Below are 9,418 nucleotides of genomic sequence, written 5' to 3'. Positions count from 1 at the left end.
GCTTTTGTAATCTTGCATATTGATTTCCCGAATATGAAATTGATTGGGAATTTCTTAATGGAAACTTTAAGGATCTTCTTTATATATCCGAAAATCCGTAGTTCTTAGAGTCATTCAAATATGTGCTAGCAAAACGTCGGTGTTAGAGCTACTAAATCTAAGACAGGTAAGGTTGTTGTCACAAGTGATTGTTTGTCCCCTTCTCATCAAACAACTCTAGCTCCATACTGCAAGCTGCGAGAAGGTGTGCACACATCTATTGAACTGTCACAACCTCCTACCCCACCTTCTCTTGATATCTGTGCATATTTGGCTTGGAAGCCTGCTGGTTGTCATGTGTACTTGTTACCTCAACCTTCCTCCCCACGTTCTGCTGATCCTTCGGATTGTATGATCTTGTGTTCTTCCATTCTAGACTCGACAGTTCTTGTGAATGAGGATCAAGTTGTCAGTAGAGTTGGTGTTGTGCACCCAGCCTATCGTATCATTCATGACAAGTGTGTGTGAGGATCTGAAGACAAACCTGTGGTGAAGGATTACTTGCTTCCATCTCCACCTCATCCACTCTATCCTGTCATCTCTTGTGATTCTGCCACTTTTTATTTTCTTTGTGAAAACTCATCTTTGAATGTTTCTACTTCCAATTATGTTGGCATTATGAGATAAGTGTTGTCCTTGATGGCAAACCACACTGATGAGAAATCATAGTGCAGAAGGACAGCAGCAAGGAATTGATGATCAGACTATAAGAAGAAGAGAAAGTTCATACACGCAGGTTCGTTAAGCCCAAGTCGCGTGTACACGCAGGTTGGCTTCATTAAAAGCGCGTGTATGTGGAAAACTCATTTTGGTCCATGGCGGTTAGTCCTTGGAAGTTGTGCCTATGGTTTTGGACCTTTGTGTCTCGACGGACGTGTTGATCCCTAGTTTTAAAGTTGATGGTATTGGATTTCTATGGTTGTGGCCCTTGGTATTGAACAAGGCCTAAGGCTATATAAGGAGAAGGAAATCATTAGGCAAGTGTATCTGAAATGTCCTGAATATCTGATGAAGCATTAGATCCAGTATGCAAGGTTATGGGTTGATGATGCATTGCTTGATCTGAGCTAAGGAGAGATCTCACCTGTTGATGGAGAACTAGATCTAAGGAGAGATCGGGATCAAATGTGTATCCAGTCTGAAAATTGATGAAACGTGGTACCTGGAGGTGAGAAGATTGTAGGCAAGCACCTACGTACTAGTATCTAAGCTAGTACAAAAGCTAAAGGAGATCTTTGGAGCATTGTAGCAGGTAGCAGCCTGCGTACTAGTAAATGGATCGGCTAGTACAAGAGCAAAGGGGGTTGTAGCTCCCGTACTGGTATAAGACTGCACCAGTACAAATATTGTAAAAGGATTTTCTTATTAATAAGAAGATTGAGATGACTTGCAGCAGGTGGTTTTCACCCACATTGGGTTTCCACCTTATATCTTTGTGTTCATGTGTGTGGCTCTTGTGTGATGTTCTGTTCTGTTATTCTGCACCTGTTTACTGTTAATATGCTTAATAATGATCTGATGCATTTACTGAAGATTAAGCTAACTGAATTATAAGATCTCTGGATATACGCGAGTTTCATTAGACACAGTAGCGTGTACACGCGGGTTCACTTAATTGAAGTAGCGTATATGTTTCTGAGTATGAAATTGAAAAGTTTGATTGATCTGATAATACTGATTCACCCCCCCCTCTCAGTATTATTTCCAACAATTGGTATCAGAGCCGGTCCTTTGGTAGAAGCTTGATCGCTTGAAGGAGATCCGTGGAACAATGGGAAAGAAGCTTAAGAAGAAAGCTCATAAGAAGAAGAAGACATCTCAGAAGGACTATGACAGTGGGAGAGTCGATTGGGGATTAGGTATAAGAAGCTCTTCAGATTCAGAATCAGATTCAGAATCATTATCAGGTATGAATGTGTTATCCTCTGATGTTCCTGCTATATTTCCTTGTGAAAGTGATGGAAGTGATAGTGAAACTACTGAACATGCTTTTATGGGTGAGCAAGAAAAGTGTCAAATAGAGGCAATGTTTAGAAGGCTTGCAGACAAAGTTAAAGATCAACAAGATCTATTGAACAAAAGGGAATGTGCTTTCAAAGAAGAAGTTACCAAACTAAAGGCCCAAATAGAAGAAGGAAACAAGGTAAGAAAGCTACTCAAGGACAAGGAAGACCAATGTCAAAAATTGCAGCATGAAGTGACATCATTAAGAAAAGAAGTCAACGAAAGAAGCACAACCATCAAGAAACTCAAAGATAGATCCAGCTACTATGAAAATCTTGAAGCTACAATCCCCTCAGTAAAAGGAGATCTTGAAGAATCAAAGAAGCAGAATACAGATCTACTCCAAGCTATTGCAAAACAAGAAAACGAAGTCACCAGCTTAAAATCTCAACTAGAATGTGCTTTCCGAGTTCGTGAAATGCAGCAGGATCTGAATGAAGAACAAGAAAAGGAGATTCTCAAATTGAGGCATCAGTTGGAAGAAGGAAGGAAAGATGGAGAAGACATGAAGAAGCAATGTCTAGAAAAGGAGGAACAACTTCAAGTTGAGGTAAATATCTTGAAAGGGAAATTAGAAGAAAAGGATAAACTTTTGAGATTTCAAGATAGTACTAAAGCCTTGGATGATATTCTTAGTAGTCAAAGGTATCCTGCTATCAAGACTGGTCTTGGTTTTCATGAATCTGTTGAAGGTGAATCTAGTTCACAAGGTGAGGCAAGGAACTCTAAAGAGAAATCTAAAATGATCAACAAGAAGATGATAGGTCAACCCCATCAACAATCAAGGAAAGAGACTCCTCAAAGAAAATCTTTTACTCCTCCTATGAATAATGTTGAATGTTATGTATGTCATAATCTTGGACATGTTGCAGCTAGATGTAGAAGAAGAAGAGTTCAAGACTATTATGCGGACAGGTCATCTCAATCAAGGTACTTTAATGGATATTGCTTTACTTGCAATATGTATGGTCACAAAGCTGCTGATTGCTACAGAAGGAACATGAAACATGTTAGATGTTATGCATGTAACAAGCTTGGACATATAGCAAAGGAATGCAGGAACAAAGGATGGACATCTCACCGAAAGGAGAAAACCTCATCACACTTGAAGATATGGAGGAAGAAGGAAGTACAGTCAGCACAATGTACTGAGACACAGCACAGCACAGACATATCAGACTCAGGGGGAGCTGAAAGTGTAAACCTTCAGTATCCTGAATCTCATACGCAAGTTCCTTAAAGGAAAGTCGCGTATATACGCGAGTTTGACACTGCAAAGTCACGTATATGTCAGTCTGAAGAAAAGCAGTGGGGACAGGCTCAGAAAAGGCATCTGATATGATTCAGTCCATTATTTGCTCTATTGGTTAATAGCTACAGTCTGCTGAGGGTGTGTGAAAATGCTTTGATACTAGTATGATGTCTAGAAGTGTTTTGATCCTACTTGAGGATGAAGATGTTTTGATGGTTACTGCTGATATATGCATGATCAGATCTAACAAATGGCACTGGTTGAGGGGGAGCATATGCCTTTAGTAATTCATTGTTGGCATTATGGTTAATAATCCTTGGTGATGATTCTTATATGGATAAATGATATATCTTGCTATGATAAGATGTTGTGAGTTGTCTATGATAAACTCTCATATGATTCTTGAAGTTACATAGAAGATGTTCAGATCAGATTTATGGTTGATTCTTTGATGATGCATGTATGGTGCTTACATGGTGATCTTCATAAGAACAAGGAGAAGTACAAAGCTTGAATACATATCTTCCTCACTTGATGATGAGTCACTCATATACTGCTGTTGTCATATGCATAAAAATCATACAGTTATGATGCAGGCACTCTTATGGATAAGGATTGTTGCTGTTGATGATATCAAGAAGTTTTGTCAAATGAGCTTGAGCTCAAGATACATAATGCTGATACATGGATGACTACTCAAAGTTGCTTTATTGGAGACATGGTGATGAGTTCTTATCTATATGATGATAGGTTTATACTTACATATGTTAATTGATGCAGATGTTCCCAAGTAATGATACTTGGATCATGTAGAGCTTGATGAAATGGCTATGGTGGTTTCACACATGATACAATGTGAATGACTCTGAATTTTGTTCAAAGGGATGAATTGATGCAGACATACCTTGTTATAGGTTGATGACCTATTCTCTACAGGACATTTACAGGTTGCTGATATGGAAATTTGTGTACGCAAGTTGTTTAAAGGATATCCGCGTGCATACGCCGTTTTACAAGGGGATAGTCGCGTATATGGTGTACGCGTGTTTCGTAAGGGATATCTGCGTATATACGCCTGTTTATGTGTATACAGACGCGTATATGGAGATTTGAAGGAAATCAGCAGGGACAGATGTTGGTTGCAGAAAGTCTGATATAGGTCTGACAGAGATCATCTGGCACAGGTTCAGGGGGAGCAGATAATCTTCCAATGATGCATTGTTGGCATTATCTTAAAGCTTTTGGTTCTAGTTCACATTTGGTGTTGATTTCAGGAAGAACAAAGGCGAAAGGAGAACAGAAGGATCTCTTGGTTGCTGATCTGAATGGTGATTATCAGATGCTGCTGGTGACGTTCATAAGTCTTGGTCTAGTTATTTCGTCTCTATGTCATATATCTCTTTTGTGGTATCTCTTTCATGGTGTCAAGGTCATGTAACGGCCTATTTTGGTTTCCCCACTATGCCTGGGATGATTGATGCAATGTGATTGGTTGTCATATGTAAAATTTTGATGTATTCCCACTTGGTTGGGTGGATGAGTCAATTTTTGTATATCCTCACTTAGTTGAGAGATGGATGTATATATGAGTCCTAAGTGATAGGAAGGTCCTTTATGATGTATAGAGTCATGTTCTTCTTGAAGAACATCTTTTGCAGATCTTGCCTACAGTCAGGAAGAGCATGAACAGCACACTTCAGCGGCACAGAGATTCAGCATGTACTCAGAGGGGGCATGGACAGATTGGTACACCTTGGCATATACAAAGGGGGAGATTATTCAGAGATTTCAGCAGGTACTCAGGGGGAGTATGGACAGTGGAATGTTTCAGCAAAGGAAGAGAATATCTTGGTCCACCCTTTGCCCTTGATGTCAAAGGGGGAGAGTGATTTGGTGTTGTTGCCATCAAGTCCAAAGGGGGAGATTGTTGGCATTATGATGCATGTGTTGTACTTGATGGCAACCCTCTCATAGAAGAATATCTCACTTATGTATAACTGGATGAATCTTCAGAAGAGATATCAGATGTGACAGCTCAAAGGAATCTAAGTGTGACAAGTTAGCTTTGCCATCAAGTCCAAAGGGGGAGATTGTTGGCATTATGAGATAAGTGTTGTCCTTGATGGCAAACCACACTGATGAGAAATCATAGTGCAGAAGGACAGCAGCAAGGAATTGATGATCAGACTATAAGAAGAAGAGAAAGTTCATACACGCAGGTTCGTTAAGCCCAAGTCGCGTGTACACGCAGGTTGGCTTCATTAAAAGCGCGTGTATGTGGAAAACTCATTTTGGTCCATGGCGGTTAGTCCTTGGAAGTTGTGCCTATGGTTTTGGACCTTTGTGTCTCGACGGACGTGTTGATCCCTAGTTTTAAAGTTGATGGTATTGGATTTCTATGGTTGTGGCCCTTGGTATTGAACAAGGCCTAAGGCTATATAAGGAGAAGGAAATCATTAGGCAAGTGTATCTGAAATGTCCTGAATATCTGATGAAGCATTAGATCCAGTATGCAAGGTTATGGGTTGATGATGCATTGCTTGATCTGAGCTAAGGAGAGATCTCACCTGTTGATGGAGAACTAGATCTAAGGAGAGATCGGGATCAAATGTGTATCCAGTCTGAAAATTGATGAAACGTGGTACCTGGAGGTGAGAAGATTGTAGGCAAGCACCTACGTACTAGTATCTAAGCTAGTACAAAAGCTAAAGGAGATCTTTGGAGCATTGTAGCAGGTAGCAGCCTGCGTACTAGTAAATGGATCGGCTAGTACAAGAGCAAAGGGGGTTGTAGCTCCCGTACTGGTATAAGACTGCACCAGTACAAATATTGTAAAAGGATTTTCTTATTAATAAGAAGATTGAGATGACTTGCAGCAGGTGGTTTTCACCCACATTGGGTTTCCACCTTATATCTTTGTGTTCATGTGTGTGGCTCTTGTGTGATGTTCTGTTCTGTTATTCTGCACCTGTTTACTGTTAATATGCTTAATAATGATCTGATGCATTTACTGAAGATTAAGCTAACTGAATTATAAGATCTCTGGATATACGCGAGTTTCATTAGACACAGTAGCGTGTACACGCGGGTTCACTTAATTGAAGTAGCGTATATGTTTCTGAGTATGAAATTGAAAAGTTTGATTGATCTGATAATACTGATTCACCCCCCCCTCTCAGTATTATTTCCAACAATTGGAAGTTGTGCCTATGGTTTTGGACCTTTGTGTCTCGACGGACGTGTTGATCCCTAGTTTTAAAGTTGATGGTATTGGATTTCTATGGTTGTGGCCCTTGGTATTGAACAAGGCCTAAGGCTATATAAGGAGAAGGAAATCATTAGGCAAGTGTATCTGAAATGTCCTGAATATCTGATGAAGCATTAGATCCAGTATGCAAGGTTATGGGTTGATGATGCATTGCTTGATCTGAGCTAAGGAGAGATCTCACCTGTTGATGGAGAACTAGATCTAAGGAGAGATCGGGATCAAATGTGTATCCAGTCTGAAAATTGATGAAACGTGGTACCTGGAGGTGAGAAGATTGTAGGCAAGCACCTACGTACTAGTATCTAAGCTAGTACAAAAGCTAAAGGAGATCTTTGGAGCATTGTAGCAGGTAGCAGCCTGCGTACTAGTAAATGGATCGGCTAGTACAAGAGCAAAGGGGGTTGTAGCTCCCGTACTGGTATAAGACTGCACCAGTACAAATATTGTAAAAGGATTTTCTTATTAATAAGAAGATTGAGATGACTTGCAGCAGGTGGTTTTCACCCACATTGGGTTTCCACCTTATATCTTTGTGTTCATGTGTGTGGCTCTTGTGTGATGTTCTGTTCTGTTATTCTGCACCTGTTTACTGTTAATATGCTTAATAATGATCTGATGCATTTACTGAAGATTAAGCTAACTGAATTATAAGATCTCTGGATATACGCGAGTTTCATTAGACACAGTAGCGTGTACACGCGGGTTCACTTAATTGAAGTAGCGTATATGTTTCTGAGTATGAAATTGAAAAGTTTGATTGATCTGATAATACTTATTCACCCCCCCCTCTCAGTATTATTTCCAACAAATTATTCACAGGACACATCAGATGTCAGCATGTCACTACATTGTAGAGAGGACACATCTTCCTTTGAAAATTTGTCCCATTTGTCATCTGTCATTTCTGAAAACACATAGGGTGAACATCCTTTTTTCTCATCTACCCCTCTGTATGATTCATAAAATAATGAGGATGCCAATGAACATCTCGAATTTTCTGGTCGTGTTTGTCGTGATATTTGTACTTCTTCATTTGATCATGATGTTGATTCACTCGTTGTTAATCATTCTAAGCCACTGGTCTCCGATGATCTATGTATTGACGAAGTGGAAACCCCGCAGACTGTTGAGGCACTTTAGCCTAAGCTAATGGTTATGCCAAGCCCTTGTTATCCAAAGGTTAGTCCCACTTATGATCAGAAAATTTTTGAAACAACCAAGGCTCCTCATCACTCATCTGTATGCACTGGAAATCAATCTGACACACAGGTTTCACTTCCTCTGCCGGAATCACATGATCCCATTGCTTATGCACTAGAGGAATCATACATAGCAGGAACACTTATGAAGCATTAGTTATCTCTCTTTCTCATGTTTTCTTGTCTGTCACAGTTGAAATAGTACACATGCTTATCATCTGCATGCAGTGTGTCATAGTACCATGTTAGGTCTGTAGAATGATTGTCTTGCACTTTCACTCTTTTCTTTTATGTGGATGCTTTAGAAATCAGAGCGTGTTGGTCTTTCTTGATCTATCTTTCTTGTTCAGTGGTTTACATTCATATCTTTCTTATTTACCATGCCTTCACCAACATGGGCCAACCAATGCATCGATCACTACATTGGAAATATCACTTCATGTGAGTAGGCCCATGCATTGTTTAGCGTAGGAGTATAAGTAGTCTTTGCTTTACTTCTTTTCTCTGCTTTCTCGTTTTCATGTTTGTTTTCTTGCTCCCTTGGTTTGCCTTTCTTTCTTTGCTTACTTGTTCACTTTCTCTTTACTTCTACTTTCTTCTTTTGCTTCCTTTGCTTGCTTGTATCCATAGGTTAGCCTTACATGAAACTGTGTTTGGCTCTGGAGACAAGCTGGGCAAATCAAAGAGGACATATATAGCTATCAACATCTAGTTATCTGGTGTCCTCTCTCTTTGTGAAGATCTTGTTGTCTTAAGTCGATGATTCCTTGATGGAAAATACGTTCTATTCAGAGTGAGTCTTGGTGAAAACACAATGTTTGCACTGTTAACTAGTACCACCTACTCTTATCGGTTCTTTTAGGTTACCCCTTATCATATCTGTCAAGTAGAGTAAGGTGAGGGGGGAAACCTTAACAAGTATGTCAAAGGTATATATAACATACTTCTCTGAAGGAACAACCTCTTCTACTCTCAATAAGTTGGGATCTCCCTTCCGCCTTTCAAATCTATGCACAATTATTTGAAAAAATGAAAATATGGAAAAGAATGAAAAATGAATAAGGAAAAAGAAGAGAAAGGATTCCTATGCAGAGAGGTGATACAAGTAACTCTGTCAGGGTACTGACCAGGCTCACTAGCAGCGGAGTGATGCTTGTGTTCCTACGTGACTCCATCGGGGCACTGTCCAGGCATGCTAGTAGTAGAGCAACACTAGAGATGAAACTTAAACTCTAACACTTATATTACTTGTGCATCAATATACCGCTCATCCCCTATTGGAACAACTAAGTTGACTTGTCTTGGAATGTGTGCTGACCGATCAAGAGAATGGTAGTGACTACATCTTTTGCACAAGCTAGGGTGGAAGTCATCACGATCAAGGGATTGAACAATACCTTCGAAAGTGTTAGAATTTCTTTTCATGAAACAAGGTCCGTACAAAGAGCTGGAGTTCTGCCAGTGTGTCACCAATGTTGTAGTGGCTACAACCACCCTCCAAAATTTTGGCTCGCATGCAAATTTTGGAGCCTACCTTGGATCCTACGATCATTCGTTCCTTGGTCACTTTTTGGTAACCTGATGATCTGAAGCTTCCCCTCCTTGATCTTAAGAGTTGTCTATGTTCTCATCCTTATGCAGCATGTGTCATCTTTG

Source organism: Pinus tabuliformis, chromosome 6 (genome assembly GCF_031772625.1).
Source record: "Pinus tabuliformis cultivar Carrire ecotype Pingquan chromosome 6, CPIR1, whole genome shotgun sequence".
NCBI classification, from domain to species: Eukaryota; Viridiplantae; Streptophyta; class Pinopsida; order Pinales; family Pinaceae; genus Pinus; species Pinus tabuliformis.
The sequence above is the reverse complement of the archived record's forward strand: the minus strand, read 5'-3'. Positions refer to the sequence as shown.